The 20,612-nt window shown below is 34.7% G+C and overlaps 1 protein-coding gene across 4 annotated transcripts in view; it reads left to right on the top strand.

The window, feature by feature from the left end:
- The window catches only part of LOC146395835 (uncharacterized), an 811,516-nt gene that overhangs the window by 679,970 nt on the left and 110,934 nt on the right, over positions 1-20,612 (top strand). The window lies entirely within an intron of this gene.

The raw sequence follows: 20,612 nt of genomic DNA, 5'->3' as shown, positions 1-20,612 counted from the left end.
ATGCTATTATTATCTCTATTTTACAGAGATATTTTAAGTTACTGGTCCAAAGCCACAGATTTAAGCAAATGGAAAGCTGGTTTAGCTCATCACTGGGAGTCAAAGTCCATGCTGTAGAGCTCCCAAACCCTACAAAACAAAGGTGATTTGTCACTTAAGATCTGTGTCATCAAGCAACAGCCCTAAAACATATGTATACATGGTGGAAATGCTATCATATGAGCTTCATTGGATGATGAGATGATTTCTTTGACTTTAATTCATATTGGTGTTTATCTTGAACAGATTTTTGTGCTTTTTGTTGTTAATCATACCAAAACTATTTAGCTCTAGTATTATTTGAATATATGTGCATAGTTAAGTGCTTCTTAGATGAAGCTACATAAAATTTAATTTATGTGACTTTGCATATATTTTAAAATCAATAAAAATCCAGTGATATTCTCTAAGGAAAGATTTTTAAAAATCAAGAGCAATAGTTTATCCCCAAAAACCAGCCCATTTGCAAATTGTCAGGTAGCCATTGTCTAAGACCAGAACTGTTTTATTCACAATTTATATACAATTATACTTCACATATTCTTTCTCCTCCTCATCATCCTTCTTCTCCTTCTTGGTGGATTTAAAGATTCTGAGTTCAAATAAATTAAATTCATTTAAATATGTCGAGTTAATTTTGAAAAACAAAATGTATTTAAAATGTATATTTGAAAGTGAGTTCAGGTATTTAACCTAATTGTTCATGATTTAACATACGCATTCTCCTCTAAGCCAGTCCCCAATTTGCTCCCAACCTAGAGGTTGTCACCTAGCTGGACTTTGTTTCTCATTTTTCGCACTATTTGAACAACATATTTTCTCTGATTATTTTGTAATTGTATAAATAGTATACTCTGTTCATACTTCTGCACTGTTTTCATTCAACATTCTAGTACACCTCAGGAAGGTGTATTATCCATCTGTGAATGATGTAATGTATTATGTTCTGTTGAAGAACGTGGACTAATGTAATTGCGGCACATTGACAAGTGAATAGGATATATCAGTGAAAAATTTTGCTGATATCTTTTAATTAGAGAAATGGCTGTTCATTTACCTCATGGTGCCTTTTGAAGAGCAGAGACTTTCATTTTAATGTAATAGGATTATGGTTAAGATGGGATGATATTGAAACATTTTTCACTTCCCTAAGTTGAAAAAATATTTCTTATATTTTCCTTTAAAACCTTTAACTTTTCACTTTTTATGTCCAAGTCTTTAACATACCTAAATCAATTTAAAACTTATGGGCTGATTTAAAAATCCAATTTAATTTGTTTTCCATGATAACAAATTGCTCCAGGCTTATTATTAAATAACTGATTGCTCCAGGCTTATTATTAAATAATCAATTATTTTGCCATGATATGTTATGCTGTGACTTTCATTTTTTTCTGTGATGGTGGCTCTGTTTCTACAATCTCTCTCTCCTCCATCCTCTTTGATATTCTACAAAATCATCAAATTGTATCTACATGTGAATTTGCTTTCATTTTTCTTGATATGTACATTGTGTTTGCTCTGTCTTTGGATTCATGCCTTAAGTTATAAAAATGTTCAATTTTTAGCATTTTAAGTAGTAACTTCCACTTTGTTTATACTCCTAGCTCTTTGTGGTCCTTACTTAGTCAGATGGTCATCCTTATTTTATCACCCACCTTTCTCATCTTTTTTGTTTTCTTTCTTCTTTTATCTTTATGGCAATTTCTGGTCAATTTCTTCTAGATCCACCTTTTAGTTCACTATTTCCACTCAGCCGGATCTAATTTATTATTTAATTCATTCACTGAGTTTTAAATTAAAAATAGTACACATCGTAATTTGTTTGTTTCTTTTCCTATCTTTATGGTGACTTTTGAGAGACACCTATTGCCTGCTCATTATTTTTAGTTCCTTTTTGTTATTTCTTTAAACATTGTCTTCATTTTTATATTATAGCTGTAATTAGTATCGTATATTTAAGATCTTATCTTCAGGGCCTAAATTACATGTTGTCCCTGTCTCTCATTCATGGTGATTTTTTTTTATCATGTATTGGTAATTTTTGGCATTGTGAAATCATAGTCACTGGATTTTTATCTGCAGGAATCCAGTTGTCCTATCAAAAGTCAAATCTTAACTCATTCATTTCATACCCAGTTCTCTAGGCCCGGGAGGGGCTCTGAATATAATCATCTGGTCGGTTAAAGCATTGGCTCTGGTCCTTGCCCCCCAGGGATCCCCATGTCAGCTAATGGTTCCCCAATCTTTTTTTTTTTTTTTTTTTTTACTGACAGCTCATGGTTATCTTACTATTTTACTTAATGATTATAGTTCCCTCTTATTTTCAATTATGTGAGTTGATTTTGTTTGTTCATTTTTGTCTTGGAGACTGTATGAATTTCCTGTGGCTGCCATAATATTTTATCATAAACTGAACAGCTTAAGACAGCAGAAATGGATTCTTTCACAAAAGTCCCTAGTGTGTAGGCAGGGCTTATGTTCAAACTAATGGAGAGACTTCCCTTGTTTTCTCTGAAACATATTCTATCTTGAGTCTGATTTTGCATTTTTAACATTGCTCTACAAAATATATTGATTACATGGAATACTCCTCCTATATTGCTTTAAAGATTATTGGCTTTAGAGTGTATATAATCTCATAGATCTAACTTTCTGATTTTGCATAGGACTAGATAGATAGGTAGGTAGGTAGATATAGATAGATAGATTTTTGATATAGATATAAATATATAACACTTTATTCAATCATAAACATTACTACTTATTAAGTATTGACCTCAAAGATACTACCCTACCAACTAAGAATATCATAGTAAACATTGAATAAATCAAAGTCTTTGGTCTAAATGACCTTAGATGCTACAGAGGTATTATTATTATTATTAGTGTCATCAAAATTATTAGATAACATTGAATACTGAGCTCTTCAGCAGAATTTAGTTCCTTCAGCAAGTGTGTCAGGTTGGTACTGTTATTGTCAATAAAATATTTTTTATTTTAATGATTTTTATTTTTTCCATTATAGTTGATTTACAGTGTTCTTTCAATTTTCTACTGTATAGCAAAATGACCCAGTCACTCACACACACACACACACACACACACACACACACACACACACACACACACACACATTCTCACATTATCCTCCATCATGTTCCATCACAAGTAATTAGGTATAGTTCCCAGTGCTGCCACTTTATCCCTTTCCCTTCCCCTCCCTTTTGGCAATCACAAATCTGTTCTCCAAGTCCATGTATTTCTTTTCTATTGAAAGGTTCATTTGTCTCTCATTCATGGTGATTAGATTCCAGATATAAGTGATATCATATGGTATTTGTCTTTCTCTTTCTGACTTACTTCACTTAGTATGAGAGTCTCTAGTTCCATCCATGTTGCTCCAAATGACATTATTTTGTTCTTTTTTATGGCTAAATAGTAATCCATTGTGTAAATATCTCACATATTCTTAATCCATTCATCTGTCAATGGACATTTAGGCTGTTTCCATGTCTTGGCTAGTGTGACTAGTGCTGCAAAGAACATACGGGTGCATGTAACCTTTTCAAGGAAGGATTTATCCAGATGTATGCCCAAGAATGTGATTGCAGGTTATATTGGGAGTTCTATATTTAGTTTTCAGAGGTACCTCCATACTTTTTTCCATAATGGTTGTACCAGTTCATGTTCCCACCAATAGTGTTTCCTCCACAGCCTCTCCAGCATTTCTTATTTGTTGACTTGTTAATGATGGCCATTCTGACCAGTATGAGGTGGTACCTCATGGTAGTTTTGATTTGCAATTCTCTAATAATTAGTGATGTTAAGCATTTTTTCATGTGCTTGTTGGCCATCTGTATATCTTCTTTGGAGAAATGTATATTCAGGTCTTTTGCCTATTTTTCAATTGGGTTGTTGGCTTTTTTGCTGTTGAATTGTATAAATTGTTTGTATATTTTAGATATTAAGCCCTTGTCAATGGGACAATATTTTTTTAAAAACTTATTTAATATTTAAAAAATGACATTGTTCATAATATAAAGATTTTGCTTTTTTGTAATGAATTTGAATTCTCCATTATAGCTGGTTTACAGTGTTTTGTCAGTTTTCTACTGTACAGCAAGGTGACCCAGTCATACATACATGTCTACATTCTTTTTTCGCACATTATCATGCTCCATCATAAGTGACTAGACATAGTTCCCAGTGCTATACAGCAGGATTTCATTGCTTATCCATTCCAAAGGCAACAGTCTGCATCTATTAACCCCAAATATCCAAGGAATCCCACTTTCTCGCCCTGCCCCTGACAACCACAAAACTGTTCTCCATGTCCATGATTTTCTTTTCTGTATAAAGGTTCATTTGTGCCATATATTAGATTCCAGATATAAGTGATATCATATGGTATTTGTCTTTCTCTTTCTGACTTATTTCACTTAGTATAAGTGTCTCTAGTTCCATCCATGTTGCTGCAAATGGCATTATTTTACGTTCTTTTTTATTCCATTGTGTATATATACACCACTTCTTAATCCAGTCATCTGATTTGATGGACATTTAGGTTGTTTCTATGTCTTGTAGATTGTGAATAGTGCTGCAATAAACATGCAGGTGCATGTGTCCTTTGCAAGGAAAGTTTTGTCTGGATATATGCCCAAGAGTGGGATTGCTGGGTCATATGGTAGTTCTATGTATAGTTTTCTAGGGTACCTCCATAATGTTTTTTATAGTGGTTGTACCAATATACATTCCCACCAACAGGGTTTTCTTGTCTCCACATCCCCTCCAGCATTTGTTATTTGTGGACTTATTAATGATGGCCATTCTGGTGTGAAGTGGTATTTCATAATAGTTTTGATTTGCGTTTTTCTAATAATCAGTGATGAGCATTTTTTCATGTGCTTGTTGCCCATCTGTATGTATTCTTTGGAGAAATGTCTATTAAGGTCCTTTGCCCATTTTCCAATTGGGTTGTTGGCTTTTTTTGCTGTTGAGATGTATAAGTTCTTTGTATATTTTAGAGATTAAGCCCTTGTCAGTTGCATCATTTGCAACTATTTTCTCCCATTGTGTAAGTTGTCTTTTTGGGTTTTTTAATGGTTTCCTTTGCTGTGCAAAAGCTTGTCAGTTTGATTATGTCCCATTGGTTTATTTTTGCTTTTATTACTGTTGCCTTGGGAGACTGACCCGAGAAAACATTTGTAAGGTTGATGTCAAAGAATCTTTTGCCTATGTTCTCTTCTAAGATGTTGATGGTGTCGTGTCTTACATTTAAGTCTTTAAACTATTTTGAGTTTATTTTTGTGCATGGGTTGAGGGTGTGTTCCAGTTTCATTGATTTACATGCGGCTGTCCAGTTTTCCCAGCACCGCTTACTGTCTTTTCCCCATTTTATGTTCTTGCCTCCTTTGTCAAAGATTAATTGACCATAGAGGTCAGGGTTTATTTCTGGGTGCTCTATACTCTTCCATTGGTCTGTCTGTCTGTTTTGGTACCAGTACTGCACTGTCTTGATGACTATGGCTTTGTAATGTTGCCTGAAGTCTGGGAGAGTTATGCCTCCTGCTTGGTTTTTGTTCCCCAGGATTACATTGGGAATTCTTGGTCTTTTGTTGTTCCATATAAATTTTTGGATTGTTTGTTGCAGTTCTGTGAAAAATGTCATGGGTAATGTGATAGGGATTGCACTGAATCTGTAGATTGCTTTGGGTAGTATGGCCATTTTTACAATATTAATTTTTCCCACCCAGGAGCATGGAATATCTTTCCATTTCATTGAATCCTCTTTAATTTCCTTGATGAATGTTTTATAGTTGTCAGCATTTAAGTCTTTCACGTCATTGGTCAGGTTTTTTCCCAGGTCTTATATTTTTTTTTTGGTACAATTTTAAAAGTTATTGTATTTTCACATTACTTTTTTATTTTTACTTATTTTTATTTTTATTATTTATTTATTTATTTATTTTGTCTTTTTTGCCTTTTCTAGGGCCACACCTGCCACATATGGAGGTTCCCAGATTAGGGGTCTAATCAGAGCTGTAGCTGCCAGCCTACACCAGAGCCACAGATATGCGGAATCTGAGCCAGGTCTGCAGCCTACACCACAGCTCACGGCAACGCCGGATCCTTAACCCACTGAGCAAGGCCAGAGATCAAACCCACAAACTCATGGTTCCTAGTCGGATTCATTAACCCCTGAGCCACAACAGGAACTCCTTTGTATTACTTTTTTAAATATTTAATTGTTAGTATACAGAAATGTCACCGATATCTGAATCTGAATCCTTTTTTTTTTTTGTCTTTTGTCTTTTGAGGGCTACACCTGTAGCATATGGAGGTTCCTAGGCTAGGCATCTAATAGGAGCTGTTACTGCTGGTCCATGCTAGAGCCACAGCAATGCCAGATCCGAGCCACATCTGCAACCCACACCACAAATCATGGCAACACCACATCCTTAACCCACTGAGCAAGGCCAGGGATCAAACCCACAACCTAATGGTTCCTAATCGGATTCATTTCTGCTGCACCGCAACAGGAACTCCTGAGTGTTAATATTATATCCTGCTACTTGAATTTGTTGATCAGTTCCAGTAGTTTTTGGTTTGAGTCCTTAGGGTTTTCTATATATAGTATCATGTCATCTGCATACAGTGACAATGTTACCTCTTCTCTTCCAATTTGGATACCTTTTATTTCTTTTGTTTGTCTGATGGCTGTGGCTAGGACTTCCACTATGTTGAATAAAAGTGGTGAGAGTGGGCATCCTTGTCTTGTTCCAGATTTTAGTGGGAAGGCTTGCAGGTTTTCTCCATTGATTATTATGTTTGCTATGGGTTTGTCATAAATGGCTTTGATTATGTTAGGGTATGTTCCCTCTATACCAACTTTGGTAAGAGTTTTTATGATGAGTGCATGTTGGGCTTTGCCAAATACTTTTTCTGCATCTATTGATATGATCATGTGGATTTTTACTTTTCTTTTGTTAATGTGGTGTGTGATGTTGATTGATTTGCATGAATTGAACCATCCTTATGAACCTGGGATGGATCCCACTTGGTCGTGGTATAGGATCTTTTTTATATGTTGTTGGATTCAGTTGGCTAAAATTTTGTTGAGAATTTTTGCATTTATAGTCATCAAAGATGTTGGCCTATAGTTTTCTTTTTTGGTGGTATCTTTTTCTGGTTTTGGTATTACAGTAATGATGGCATCATAGAATGTCCTTGGGAGTGTTCCTTCTTCCTCAACTTTTTGGAAAAGTTTAAGGAGGATGGCTATAAGATCCTCTTTGTATGTTTGGTAGAATTCACCTGTGAAGCCTTCTGGTCCTGGGCTTTTATTTGTAGGGAGTGTTTTTATGACATATTCCATTTCATTTCTAGTGATAGGTCTGTTTGGTTGATCTATTCTTCTTGACTCAGTTTTGGCAGGCTATAAGTCTCTAGAAAGTTGTCCATCTCTTCTATGTTGTCAAATTTGTGGCATACAATTGTTCATGGTATTCTCTTATGGTTTTTTGTATTTCTTCTGTATCTGTTGTGATTTCTCATTTTTCATTTCTTATTTTGTTTATTTGGGTTTTTTTTCTCCTTTTTTTGTGAGTCCGCCCAGAGGTTTGTCAATTTTGCTGACCTTTTTCCAAAGAACCAGCTCTTGGTTTTATTTATTTTTTCTATTGTTTTTTGAATCTCTATTTTATTGATTTCCCCTCTGATCTTTATGATTTCCTTCCATCTGCAGACGTGAGGTTTTGTTTGTTCTTCTTTTTCTGATTTATTTAGATGGTGGGTTAATTTGCTGATTTGAGATTTTTCTTCTTGTTTGAGGAAGACCTGTATTGCCATGAATTTCCCTCTGAGCACTGCTTTTGCAGCATCCCATAGATGTTGAGTGGTTATGTCTTTATTATTATTTGCATCGAGGTATTTTTTAATTTCTTTTTTGATTTCCTCATTGACTCATTGTTTTTTTTTTTTTTTTTTGGTAGTATGTTGTTTAGTCTCCATGGAATCAATTTTTTCTCATTTCTTTTCCTGTGGTTGATTTCTTGTTTCATGCCATTGTGGTCAGAGAAGATACTGGAAATAATTTCTATACTCTTAAATTCGTTGAGGTTAGCTTTGTGCCCCAGTATGTGATCATTCCTTGGAATGTTTCGTGTGCGCTTGAGAAGAAAGTATATTCTGATTTTTTTCGATGTAATTTCCTGAAAATGTTGATTAAGTCTAGCTTTTCTATTGTGTCATTTAGGATCTCTGTTGCCTTATTGATTTGCTGTGTGGAAGATCTGTCCACTGATGTGAGTGAGGTATTAAACTCTCCTACTATTATTGTATTCCCATCAATTTCTCCTTTTATGTATGTTAGTATTTGTTGTAGGTATCTGGGTGCTCCTATGTTGGGGCATATATATTGACAATTGTAATATCCTCTTCTTGAATGGATCCTTTAACCATTAAATAGCATCCTTCTTTGTCTTTCTTTATGGCCTTCATTTTAAAATCTATTTTGTCTGATATGAGTATTGCAACTCCTGCAGAGGGTATAGTAATCTCTCTAAAGGCATAGTCTTTTGTTACAATAAGATTTTGGGGACCCAAAAATATCTTCAGTGGTATTTAATGAAGTTTAAAGAGAGCTATTTTTCCAATGAACCTTTATGAGACTCCATTCAGGAAAAAATAAAAGAGAGTCAAAAGTTAGAAGACAAGTTTTCAAAATGGTCCCTGTCACCCCCGGGCCTTCAGAGACCGCAGATGTTCTATCAGGCCTGTGCCTGATAGAAGACTTTTACTCTAATTTATCCCACCTAGCACTGTCCCATCCCTTAGAATATTGTTTATAAATCTGCCACAGACTTTTCTTTCTGACATTGCCAAGTGACAACTTACTTGCTGTTAACACACCACCCAAACTTTACAAGTTGAATGCTCTCTCTAAGTAGTCATCTAGTCCCATAAAACCATCAAAGTTTAAACAAATCTGGGATTTAAATCATGTGACTGGACTTAGTTACAGTGTAATAGTCTTTGTTAGCTTGTGCTGCAGTAGTAAATGTCATGGAATGTGTAGTTTAAACAGTAAACATTTATGAAAGCCCAAGGTCAGAGTGCCAGCATGGTCAGGTTCTGGAAAGAGCCCATTCCTGGTATCCTTACTTGGTTAAGAAAAAAATAAAATAAAAAAAGCAAGCCAGCCACCTCCTGCCTGTCCTTATAAGGGCACTGAACCCATTGTGGGGCTTCAGCCTCCTGACCCAATCACCTCCCCAAAGCTCCAACCCAAATACATTGGGGGTGGGGAAGTGACAAAACATACTGTCCATAGTGGTCATCATCTGGATAACCTGTAACTATGATTAAAGTGCTTTATTTAAGCAAGCATATAAATTTTCATGAGTTCCTGTCATTGCTCTGGTTAACAAACTTGACTAGTATCCATGAGGATGTGGGTTCAATCCCTGGCCTTGCTCAGTGGGTTAAGGATCTGGTATTGCTGTGAGCTATGGTGTAGGTCGCACGCAGATGCAGCTCGGATCTGGCATTGCTGTGGCTGTGGTGTGGGCCAGTTGCTATGGCTCAGATTCGAACCCTAGCCTCGAACCTCCATGTGCAGTGGGTGTGGCCCTAAAAATGACAAATAAATAAATAAAGATTCACAAAGGACCCCACTGTCTGATAGAAATACATATAAATCTAATTTTTGCTTCAAGTCACTAAACATTATTTGAGAAGTTAAAATGTTTTATGAAGAGTATTTTCACTGCCTTTATTTTTTTTTTTGTATTAGTCATTAAGGCTTTTCACCAATGTCCAATTCTCTCTGTCTACCTGGCATGGGGAAAACTGAAATTTCCTAGATCTTTTGAGTTTTGTGAGCTCATGACAATAACTCTGTTGTGTCTGATATCAAACTTGTTTTATTTGTAGGAAAAAACCTCCAAAACTCCCCATTATTTCTCTGTCGGCCTCCTCTGGGCTGTCTTGCTTTATTCATTTATCTAATGTTAACTGAGTACCAACTACCCATCCAGTCATTTCATTAAATTTTAGATATGTCTGCATTTGTATATTTATACACACACATACCACTCCTATTAGGGCTGTGCTCAGACTGTGCTGTAAAGTCTGATCTCTGTCCTTAAGGAGTTACATCCTAGAAACATCAGCAAGTGGAGGCCTTTAGACAAGGATTATGATGAATTACACAGGATACAATAATAGAAAGTGGCATGGTAACCTTAGCTGGTAATACTGTATAATAAACTTGAAATTATCTAAGGCAGTATAATTTGTGTCCTCAACAAAATTTTTAAAAAGATAAATATTTGAAGTGATGGATGTGTTAATTAACCTGATGGAGGGCATCGCTTCACCATGTATACATGAATCAAATCATCAAATTTAGACTTTAAATATATTGCTATTTTATTTGTGAATTATACATTGATAAAGCTTAAAAATGAAGTAATGTCAAGAGCTTACAGCTTTAAACTACAAGAAAAAATGGAACATTTAACAATGGAAATAAATACATTCCTTTAGATGCAACCTAATTGAGTTGCAAAATGCTATTTTGTGTTATTAATAAAATTAGCTTCCTATGTAAAATAAATTATTAATACAATCATAGTCTGGCTACAAATTTATTAGCCATGCTCCCTGATCTGAATTTCATGTTTCCAGTTTGAAACTGTTTCCTGTTTTCTAATTTGATGTAGTTTATTTTTTATGAAAATATTAATTTTTTGCAATTATAGGCAGAATAAAAGGGAATAAATATATCCCTTCAAATTCACCTCTGAAATAAATACTTGTTAGTAGTAATATTAAGAAATATTTTTGAGCCTACTCTTCTGGGAGGACTTCCTGTACAATGTCAAATAAAAGTAGTGAAAATGGACCTCCTTCTCTAGTTCCTGACTTTTCTCCATTTAATATGATGTTAGCTGTGGGCTTGTAATATATGGCCTTTGCTATGATGAGGTATGCTTATTATATACTCAGTTTTCTAGGAGATTTTTATCATGAAAGGGTGTTAATTTTTGTCAAGTGCTTTTTCTGCATTGATAGATATAATCATATGATTTTCATCTTACTTTTTTTTAATGTGTACCACATTTATTGATTTGTGTCTGCTGAACCATCCTTGCATCCTGGGAATAAATCCCACCTATGTAAGGCGTAATACTTGTAATGTACTGTTGAATTTGGTTTGCTAATATTTTGGTGAGGAGTTTTGCATCTTGTTCATCAGGAGCATTGGCCAGGAACTTTCTTTTTTGTAGTGTCCTTATCTGGTTTCTGGTACCAGAGTAATGCTAGCCTCATCAAATTAGTTTGGGACTATTCTCTCCTATTTGTTTTTAGAATTTCAGAAAGATTGGTATTACTTCTTCTTTAAATGTTTAGTAGAATTCACCAGTAAAGCTATCTGATCTAGATGCTTTTGTTGTTGTTGTTGGGAGGGTTTTTTTTTAATGTTTTATTCTTTTGTTAATTTTATTTGTATTAGAGTACAGTTGATGTTGTGTCAAGTTCTGCTGTACAGTGTAGTGACTTAGTCATACAAACACATACATTCTTTTTTTCATACTATCTTCCATCATGTTCTATCCCAAGAGATTGGACACAGTTCCTTGTGCTCTACAGTAGGACCCTACTGCTTATCCATTCTAAATGTAATAGTTTGCATTTACCAACCCCAAACTCCCTTTCCATCCCACTTCCTCCCCTTCCCCAATGGCAATCACAAGTCAATTCTCTATGTCCATGAGTCTGTTTCTGTTTTGTAGATAGGTTCATTTTGCCATATTTAAGACTCTACATATAAGTGATGTCATTTGGTATTTTTCTTCCTCTTTCCATCTTACTTCAACTAGTATGTAAATTTCTAATTGCATACATGTTGCTGCAAATGGCATTATTTCATTCTTTTTATGGCTGAGTAGTATTCCACTGTATATTCGTACCACATCTCTTTTATCCATTCCTCTGTGGATGGTCATTTAGGTTGTTTCCATGCCTTGGCTATTGTGAATAGTGCTGAAATGAACATAGGGGTGCTATGTTTTTGAATGAATATTTTATCTGGATATATGCCCAGGAGTGGGATTTCTCCCATACAGTTTTCCACAGTGATTGTACCAATTTACATTCCCACCAACAGTGTAGGATGGTTCCCTTTCCTCCAAACCCTATCCAGCATTTGTTATTTGTAGACATGTTAGTGCTGGCCATTCTGATTGGTTTGAGGTAGGTTTCAATTGTAGTTTTGATTTGCATTTCTCTAATAATTAGTGATATTGAGCATTTTTTCACATGCCTACTAACTAACCATATGCCTTCTTTGGAGAAATGTCTATTTAGGGTTTCTGCCCATTTTTCAGTTGGGTTCTTTGTTTTTTGTTGTTCTTGAGTTGTATGTGTTTTTTGTACTTTTGAGAGATAATGCCCTTGCTGGTTGTTCATTTGCAAAGGTTTTCTCCCATTTGGTAAATTGCCTTTTCGTTATTTAATGGTTTCCTTTGCTGTGCAAAAGCTTTTGAGTTTAATTAAATCCCATTGGTTTAGTTTAGTTTTTATTGTAATTATTCTAGGAGGGGAATCAAACAAGATGTTGCTGTGATTTATGTCAAAAAGTGTTCTGCCTATGTTTTCCTCTGGGAGTTTTATAGTATCTGGCCTTACATATAGGTCTTTAATCCAGTTTGAATTTATTTGATTACTAAGTCACTCGCTGTATTAGTAGTTGATCTGTTCTATTTCATCATGATTCATGGTGGGTTTTATGCTTCCAGGAATTTATCCATTTCTTCTCCATTATCTAATTTGTTGGCATAAAAATTTTTATGCTCTTTTCTATAATCCTTTGTACTTCATTATCAGTTATAATAGATAATATATAATATATTTCTATTTGTTTAGTTTATATTTAATCTCTCTTTTACTATTTCTTCATCTTGCTAAATGTCAGTTTTATCTTTTCTTAAAAAATCTTAATTTCATTGAGCTATTCTATTATGTTAATTTTTATTACCATTATAATTATTTGGTTTGTATCTCTTAACCTCCGACCTATTTCACTTATTCCCACCACCCTCCCCCCACCCTATTCTCTTCTGGAAATGACCAGTTTGTTCTCTGTATCCATGACTCTTTTCCTGTTTTGCTGTGTTTGGCTTTTTTTGTTTTGTTTTTTAGAGTCCACGTGTAAGTGAAATGATACAATATTTGTTTTTCTCTGACTTATTTCTCTTAGCATAATATCCTCTATGTCCATGCATGTTGCAGAAGGCAAGATTTCATCCTGATGTATGGATGAGCAATAGTCCATTATGTATAGATCCACACTTCTTTAACCAATCATCTATTGATGGGCCCTTAGGTTGCTTCCATATCTTGATTATTGTAAATTATGATGCAGTGAACATAGGGATGCATATATATCTTCAAATTAGGGTTTTTGTTTCCACTGGAAAAATACCCAGAATTGAAATTGCCATATCATGTGATAGGCTATTTTAAATTTTTTGAGGAAATTCCAGACTGTTTTCCATAGTGGTTGCACCAATTTAAATTCCCAACAATGCACAAGGGTTCTTTTTTCTCCATATCCTTGCCAACACTTGTCATTTGTTGTCTATTTGGTAATAGCCATTCTGATAGGTTTGAGGTTATATCTTAGTGTGATTTTCGATGTGCATTTCCATTGGTGATGTTGACTGTTTTTTCACATGTCTATTGGCCATCTTACATGCTTTCTTTGGAAAAATGTCTCTTTTTTTCCCCTTTTGTTCTATCCAGTTATGTGGAGGGTTTCCTGCCCTTTTTGGAGGTTTAAGGTCTTCTGCCAGTGTTCAATAGATGTCCTGTGAAAATCATTCTACATGTAAATTTTTTTTTTTTTGGATGTGTTTGTCGTAGAAGGTGAGCACCACATCTTACTTCTCCACCATCTTGATCCCACCAGAAAAATGTTTACTAGGTTCTCTGCATGTCGAGTTGTTTGAGTTATTTGTATATTTTGGTTATTAACTCCTAATCAGACATATTGTTTGCAAATATTTTCTCCCATTCAGTTGGAAGCTCTTATTTTGTGGACAGTTTCCTTTGCTGTGCAAAAGCATTAGTTTGATATAGTCCTATTTGTTTATTTTTGCTTTGTTTCCCTTGCCTGAGGAAACATATCCAAAAAATATTGTTAAGACTACTGTTTATGTTTTCCTATAGGAATTTTATGGTTTCAGGTTTACATTTAAGTCTTTAATCCATTTGAGTTTATTTTTACATATGGTGTGAGAAAGTAGTCCAGTTAGATTCTTTTGCATGTAACTGTCCAGTTTTACCTATTCATTTTAGTGTCATTTCATTTATTTCTGTCTGATATTTGTAATTTCTTTCCTTCTTTCATTTTTATTTCCTTGTCTGTTTCCTTGAGGTGTAAAGTTAGGTTGTTTATTTGAGCTCTTTCATTTTTCTTAGTGTAGGTATTTATAGTTATAACTTTCCTCTTACAACTGATATTACAGCATCTCATACATTTTAATGTGTTCTGTTTCCATTTTGATTTGCCTTAAGATTTCTTCCTCCTTTTATTTCCTCTTTAACCTATTGATTGTTCAAGGGACATATTGTTTAACCTCCACATACCTATGAATTTTTCCAGCTTTCTTCTTGGAATTGATTTCTAATAGCAGGCCATTGTTGTTGGAGAACATAATTAATGTGATAGCAATCTTCTTGAAATTATTAAAACTTGTTCATGACCCAACATATGATCTACCCTGGAGGATGTTTTAAGTATGCTTAAGAGGAAAGTTTGTTGTGCTTTTGTCGGATGGAATGTTCTGTATATGTCTGTAAGTTTCATTTGATATAAAGCATAATTCAAGTGCAATGTTTCCTTTTTGATATTTTCTCTGGATGATCTGTTCCTTATGAAAGTGTTATTGACATCCCCTACTATTATTTCATTGCTGCCTGTTTCTCCATTTAATATTTAATATTTTATTATTTAGGTATTGATGTTGGGTGCATAATATTTATGAATGTTATTTCCTCTTGTTGGATTGACCCCTTTTTCATTATATAATGATTATTTTGTCTCTTGTTACAGTTTTCGATTGAGGTGTTAGATGTGCAATCAAGACTACTTGCTCCACAAGGGGAAGCTGAGAGTTAGGATTTCCCTTTGGTTGGATGGTGCTTTGCCAGGAGTGGAGTTCATGGGATAGTGTGTCTTAGCCTTACCTACCAGTTTTGATGTAGGTATCTTTTCATTGGCTGATGTGGAGGACTCACTGAGCTGGTTTCTGGATTTCTCACAGAGGGAATGTCTTCATGTGTATTTGTATATAGTTTAAGTATATGCCAAATTATATTGTAATCAAAGATATTTGTCAATCTACTTTTAGATATTGTTGTTAGAGAAATTCAAAGAAAATGTTACATGGAATAAGAATAACTCCCAAGATTTTAAAGCTCGTGTCCATTAAATATCAGTCATCATTCCTCATAGTATACTGTAAAATATTTTATACAATGGTGATTTCAACATGTAGAAATTTCAAAATTAAATATTTCTAAAAAGAAAACATGTAGGATGCAGTGAATCCATCTAAGCCTTGAGAGAAAAGCTAAAAAGCTATAGAAATCACCTAGGAGTTCCCATTGTGATTCAGTGGGTTACAAACCCAACTAATACCCATGAGGATGTGGGCTCAATCCCTGGCCTCTCTCAGTGGGTTAAGGATCCAGCATTGCCATGAGCTATGGTATAGTCACGGAGGCAGCTCAGATCCCACATTGCTGTGGCTGTGGTGTAGGCAGGCGGCTGCAACTCTGATTCAACTCCTAGCCTGGAACTTCCATATGCTGCAGGCAAAGCCCTAAAATAAATAAATAAATAAATAAATAAATAAATAAATAAATAAATAAATAAATTAAATAAATACAAATTTAAAAGAGTTCCAGAGTTCCCATCATGGCTCAGTGGTTAACAAATCCGACTGGGAACCGTGAGGTTTCAGGTTCAATCCCTGGCCTCGCTCAATGAGTTAAGGATCCAGCATTGTCATGAGCTGTGGTGTAGATTGCAGACACAGCTCAGATCCTGCATTGCTGTGGCTCTGCCCCTATAGCTCCTATTTGACCCCTCGCTTGGGAACCTCCATATGCCATGGGTGCGGCCCTAGAAAAGACAAAAAAAGACACACACACAAAAAAAATTAAGAAAAGGAGTTCCCATTGTGGCTCAGTTGTAACGAGACTGACTAGTATCCATGAGGATGTGTGTTTGTTCTCTGGCCCCACTCAATGGATTAAGAACCCAGTGTTTCTGTGGGCTGTGGTGGAGGTCACTCACACGGCTTGATTCCCACATTCTATGGCAGCTACAACTCCAATTTTACCCCTAGTCTGAGAACTCCCATGTACTTCAGGTACAGCCCTAAATAAAATAAAATAAAATAAAATAAAATAAAATAAAATAAAATAAAATAAAATAAAATAATTAAAAGCACTCACCTGAGTGATGAGGGATCCATTTATTAAGAATTCTTTAATTATTTTGGACTGATGAAACTGAAACTCAGCAGACTTTCCATATCGACATTGTGATTATGTTCTCAAACTCTCTGTACTCAGACTCTTCCAGAAGAATATAACACATTTCAAGTCCTCAAAACACTGAGCACCCAAGTAATGGGTCATTTATATATTTTGATTTATACACTTTTTTTGGGACAGTTATAAAGTTAGAGACTTTAATTTAATCTATCCTTAGTTCACTGTAAAGTAAACCAGTTATTATCACTACCTATTATTTTATCATCTAAATTTAGACCAGTTAAAATAAAATGTCACAGTTAGAAAGGAACTCTCTATATAATTTCTAAACTCATGTCCTGTATAGAAGAGAGAATTTTAACCAGTAGATAATATGGAACTTATAGCCACTTCCTCCCTCCTAGGAGTGCCTAAAGCAGGCAGTTCTGAACTAGACCTGACTTCTTTGTTTTCTGATGGAAAAGATCCTGTACAAATTCATATCACATAATAATTGGAGTTTGTCTGTCACTCAGAAACAAAGAGGTGTCACACCTTGATAAAATGGACTCAGTTGGCTACTGCTGATGGTTATGGGAGGTAGGCCAGACAGAATGTCATTGACTTTGATTTCTTGTTTTTATTCATCCTTAATGATTACCAAAGCTTGATGGTATGTAAAAAAATCTATGATTTTTTTTGGCATGTTTGGCAATGTTTTATAGAGATGTGGAATCCCAGGGCATTAAGAGTGAGGAGCTGAAGTCACTTGTTATGAAATATGATGGAGGATAATGTAAGAAGAAGAATGTATATATATGTATAACTGGTTCACTTTGCTGTACAGCAGAAATAGATGTAACATTGTAAATCAACTATAATTTTTTTTTAAAGGGTTAGGTTCTGGGAAAATCATGGTAGGCTAACTACCATTACAAACAACCTTCAAATCTTAGCACAGTGAAAGTTTACCTTTCACATGCATTAGAGTTTAGCTGGGGTAAAGGGTCTTCTCCACTTAGTCATTCAGGACCTCTGGATCCCTGACTCCTGGGTCCCCACTTTCCTTTATGGTCACTGAGTAGCCTTATTTAGCTGGTACATGGGAAAGTGAAAGCATGTAGAATTGCCCAAGAGGTTTTAGGAGCCAGGACTGTAAGGCTCATGGAAAATCTATACACATGCCATAAGTAAAACCTATGGATCTTACTTATGTGCAGTAGATGCTGACTCCATGCAGAGTGGAGAAGAAATGGAATACAATAGCAGTTTGTTCTGCATTACGGTTACCAAAAGGAATTAACTAGTAAATACTCTGTTTTTCTTCATGATATATGTTTTTTAATTATTAAAAAGATTTTAACATAGATCAGTTGAGCAGAATAGAGAACTTAAAATAGACTTGAACAATTATGTATAGCTGATTTTTGACCAAGGGTTGAAAAACAATTTAATTGAAGAAAAGCCTTTTCAAAATACAATGCTGCAGCAGTTGCACATTCATATGCAAAAAGAAAAAAAATCTGGATATAAACTTCACAGTTTATACAGATATTAACTTAAAATGGATCAGACTTAAATTAATGCTATAAGATTTTTAGGAAAAAAAGAAAAAGAAAAAGTCCTCAAGATCTAGGGCTAAGTAAAGAGTTCTTAGACTTGACACCACATAAACAATCTATAAAAAATGGATCACTTGGACTCCTCATAATTTAAAATTTTACTTCGTGAAATACATGTTAAGAGGATGAAAAGACAAGCTACAGACTGAGAAAACATATTTACAGACCATACATCTAGCAATGCACCAGTGTGTAGAATGCATAAATAACTCTCAAAACTCAACAGGTTTTTTTTTTAAATCAATCCAATCAGAAATGGGCAGAAGACTTAGAGACATTTCAATGTAGTATGTAAAAATTGTAAATAAACCCAGAAAATGAAATTCAACATCATTAGCCATTAGGGCAATGCCAGTTACAAATTTAATGAGATATCACTACACATTTTCCAGAATGGCTAAAATAAAAAATAGTGACAACAGTCAAATGCTGAAAAAGAGACAGAGATACTGAATCGCACATGCATTCCTAATGGGAATGTAGCACGATACAGCCACACTGGAAATTAGTTTGGCAGCTTCTTAAAAAGCTGAATATGCAACTACCACATAATCTAGCAATTGCACTCATGGGTATTTATCCCAGAGAAATGAAAACTTATGTTCATACAAAATAGCAACAAGAAGTGTGGTGAATGTTTCCAGCAGCTTTATCCACAATAGACCAAACTGGTAACAACCCAGATGTCCTTCTACAGATGAAGGGTTAAACAATCTGTGGTCCAACCATACCATGAAACATTACTTGGCAACAGCTTGGGTGAATCTCCAGAAATTATACTGAGTGCAGAAGTCACTATTGGGATGTTTCATGATGAATAAACCCACTTACATAGCTTAGAAATGATGAAGTTGCAGAAATGGATAACAGATTAGGGGTCACAAGGGTGAGGGAGGAAATGAAAGGGAAGTGGGTGTGGCTTTAAAAGGGCAATATGAGGGATCCTTGTGGAGATGGAAATGTCTGACCTTGGTGACATCGATGTCAATGTCCTGATGATGATATTGTGCTGTAGCTGTATAAAATGTTACCACTGGGTACAGAGCAAATAGACTCTCTTATTTCTAACAACTGTATGTGAGTCCACAATTCACTCACATAAAAAGTTTTCATAAAAGTTTACTTTGCTTTACTAGAGAAACTTTTAACCTATAGTAACATGAAGATTTTTAAATAACGCTCATATTTTACCATCACTTGTGTTTAGAGTCAATATTTGATTAAAATTTGTTGTCATTTAGTTTTTATACTGTGTTTACTATATCTTTAGTTTTAAGTTAGTCAGAGGTTAAATTTTCATCTTTAAAATTATGCTTCTTGGGAGTTCCCATCATGTCTCAGTGGTAACAAACCGCATTAGGATCCATGAGGACGCGATTCCTGGCCTCCCTCAGTGGATTAAGGACTCAACATTGCTGTGAGCTGTGGTGTAGGTCGCAGACATAGCTTAGATCCCACGTTGCTGTGGCTGTGGTGTAGGCCAGCGGCTACAGCGCCAATTTGACCCCTAGCCTGGGAACTTCCATATGCTGAGAGCGAGGCCATACAAAGAAAAACAAAAAAAAAAAATGCTTCTGAAACACTATTACACGGGCTTTTCATCTAAAGGTTATACAAAATTTTAAATTTCTACTAAAATTGTGGTTTTCTGAAATAAAACCTAAGAAATGTCTTACTTAATTTATACTATTTTTGAGTAATATCGAAAACAAATGGACATATATGTGCTTGCTCTTTAAATCCCAGTGGCAGGTATTTTTTGAAATGCCTTCAAAAATAATAAAATGGGGAGATATTATATCACATGGATTTCCCTTTGCCATATAAGTAGCTTCTTTACTAATAGAATAATATTAGTATGAAAAAAAGTTAGTTTCTTATTCTCCTAATATTATAATGGAATGCTTGTTCCATTAATTATATACTTTCATAAGATGGAATCCTGAAACTCAGCTCCTATTGAAGTGAAGTTGCATAATCCACATTCACAGGACAACAGATTTATAATTGCATACCCATTTTTACACAAAGATGTTATATTTTCTCCTGAGCAATTCTACAAGTAAACACATTTTTTTTTCACTTCAAAATGATCACATTCATTTGTCATTATCATTCAAAATTCAAGAAATATTAGAGCAGATTACTTTCACATTATAAATGCTTATACTCTTGAACATTTTTAATAGTCATTTCTCTGAAATCAGCCACTTATGAATCTTGTGATTGAACTTGGATTAATATTTGGTATTATAATTCAAGGAATTAATTGGCCTGCATTTAGCTTCTTTCTTTTACTAGAATTGCTTCTGGTTTATCTCTGACTTATATCAGTTTTTCTCTGAAATGAGGGCAGGGAAATATCGTTCTGTCCATTTTAAGGAAACTACCCATATA

Source organism: Sus scrofa, chromosome 15 (genome assembly GCF_054392235.1).
Source record: "Sus scrofa isolate SSC_HxYL_T2T_F1_AM1 chromosome 15, Sscrofa_HxYL_maternal_Yorkshire_Landrace_v2.0, whole genome shotgun sequence".
NCBI classification, from domain to species: Eukaryota; Metazoa; Chordata; class Mammalia; order Artiodactyla; family Suidae; genus Sus; species Sus scrofa.
This window is presented reverse-complemented; position numbering and strand designations above follow the sequence as displayed.